Raw genomic sequence first — 2,887 nt, forward strand, 5'->3', positions numbered from 1 at the left:
GGTTTAGTTTTAGTTTATGTTTATATTTTAAGATTCAATTAATAACTAAAGTGATATGAAAAGTAAATAGAGTACAATTTAAGGGGATATAGTATCCAATTTTAAAAAATAATTTTTTCCACATTTACAAAAAAGTTCTGAAATATTATACCTTAAATTGTTTAGTGCAATTCTATGTTATATCCTTACACTACAGTAGTAGAAAAATTTTATATATGAAATTTTTTTTTTAAATGTTGGAAAAGATTAATATATGGTAAAAAAAAGTTAAAATAAATATTAATACGTTAAAATAATATTTTTTTGTTTAATTGAAAAAATGGAAAATACTATAGCAGTAGAAATTAAAAATAAAATTTGTATATTTTACATAAAATTATTTTAAAAATTAAGTAAAAAATTAATAAGAATTTAAAAAATTTAATATAATAATTGTTTTCCGCATATATATTATTACTCCTTCTACTTTTACTATTTTTAAATAAAGTCAAATAATAAAAACTAAGCGTAAAATATTTTTATATTGATCTTGATGATTATAAATATTAAAAAAAAATTGATTATTTACCTTAATAAGGATTGTAACATAAATTATCATAATAATCACATTAGTTTCTTAAGATAATAACAGTCTTGAATATTATTTTTAATAATTAAAATTAAATTTTCCTATAAAAATTAAATTATTTAAGGATAAAAATAATGATTACTATAATTAACACAGGTGTTACACATACTTCATTGTAGTTAATTACAGAAATTTTCTTACATAACTTGTTATAGGTTTTATAAAAATAATTAAGAGAATAATATTAATAATTTCATGATTACAATTTTAAATGTAAAAATCATGGAGGTTATTAGTTGTGTTAAATAATGATAATGCTTTAATATTTTTGTCTATTTTAATCATTATTATTTAGTTCATTACACCGTATGTTAATATAATATTTATAATACATTACAAAATAATTTGTAGCATTAATCTTTCCATTTAAAATTAAACTAAACAACAATTAATATGATGTTTATCTAAATAAACTAAAGCAAAATAAAAAGGATAAGGTGAAAATAAATTTAAATGATATCATATATTGTATAAATGAAAATGAAATTAAGTGAAGTAACACTAAATAACAACTGTATAAAGCAATTTACTTCAAGTTTATATAAAAGCTTATTTTACATAAAATAAAAATATAACTTAGTTTTATACTTTGTAAAATAAAAAAAAAATTTATATATATAAAAAAGTATTTTTTATTTTGTTTTAGAAGAAGATAAAATAATATTTTCATACATATTCCAAAAGTAAAAAGGAAATATTAAGGTAAATTCAATGATCACCATATACAAGAAATATAATATAAAGAAAATCTTATTATTATTATAAACAATATAATATTTCATTTCTATATATAGAAGTATATTATATACATTTAATAGTCTATATGAGATCAAAATACATAAACAATTTTTAATATTCATCTGTCTTCAGTCTATTGTAACTGTGAGAGGAAACACAATGATTTATTTCTTAAATTATTAATAATAAAACAAAGAAAAAAAGATAGTATATATATAGTAATATATCATTACCAAATAATTATATCATTATTTTAGTAATTTAAAGAAATACTGTTACACTAAAATATCTTTTTCTTTGTATATAAATAGAAATTATAGAACAATATTAATTTCATATGTTTCTTGCTTATTTATGTAAGAATAGTGATAACAAAAATAGAAACTTTAAAATATTATTTTAAATTAAATTTTTAATATATACGTTTGCAATAAAAAAAGAGAAACTAAATTCATAAGTAATAAAGATATTTATGTAAAACTAATTTAAATAATTGAAAGCGCAATGAAATTATGATAGGTGCAGCAGTAGTAAAAGGAGAATATATTATATTTGAGGAAAATTTTTATATAAAAAAATATTAAATTCATGAAAATATGAGATAATATGATGTATCATAAAAAAAGAAAAATAAAATTCAAAGAAAAATATCACCAAAATAAGCATTAATATAAAATATAGTATTAATGTAGATGTTCAAGTAAAAATAATGTTAAAGTGAAAGCTAATAATAGAATTTTGGTAAAATTTTTGCAAATATGAAAATTAAAACAAAAAAAAGTTTTAAGTTTATATTAATCTAAAAGACAATGATCAAGTTAATAGTTAATACCATAGTGAATGTTATATTAACCCAAAACTGAATATTTACACTAGAATAAAATTATAATAACGAAAATAAATAAATCAAAGTTAGTAAAAATATTTAAACTTCATTAATCCATATTTATATAAAAATAAAAAGAAGTTAAATTACTACAAAGATGAAATCTATAGTAATATTCAAATGAAAGGTAGTAATAATAGAGCATTGTTGAAGTAAAAATTATGTAAATGTAAATTAATATATTGAATTAAGCAAAGTTAATATAAAAATAATACGAAAAATAACTTAAATATATTAATAATTTAAAGAATTTTAAATATAAACATATATAAAGAATTATTAAAAACATATTGAAAACTTAAAAGATTTTAAATTAAATAAAGTTTCAGTTTTACAATTAAATTTAAAATTTTCATTAAAATAAAATTTTAATATTTTATATAATTATTAATTATATAGAACAACAAAAATTAAAAAAAACTTTTAAATTCGAAAAGGCTAAAATATTTCACAATATGTACACTAAAAGGATAAAATAAATAAAAAAATAAAGATATAATAATTTAACGATTCGGAAATATATAATTATTTAATAGATAGAAAAAAATGAATCTAAAGTAATATTTAAGCATTTTTTCATTACGTATGTAAAAATTTACTTAAAAAAGAAACTATGTTCGTATGACTATAATATT

Source organism: Plasmodium gallinaceum, assembly GCF_900005855.1.
Source record: "Plasmodium gallinaceum strain 8A genome assembly, contig: PGAL8A_v1_108, whole genome shotgun sequence".
Taxonomy (NCBI): Eukaryota; Apicomplexa; class Aconoidasida; order Haemosporida; family Plasmodiidae; genus Plasmodium; species Plasmodium gallinaceum.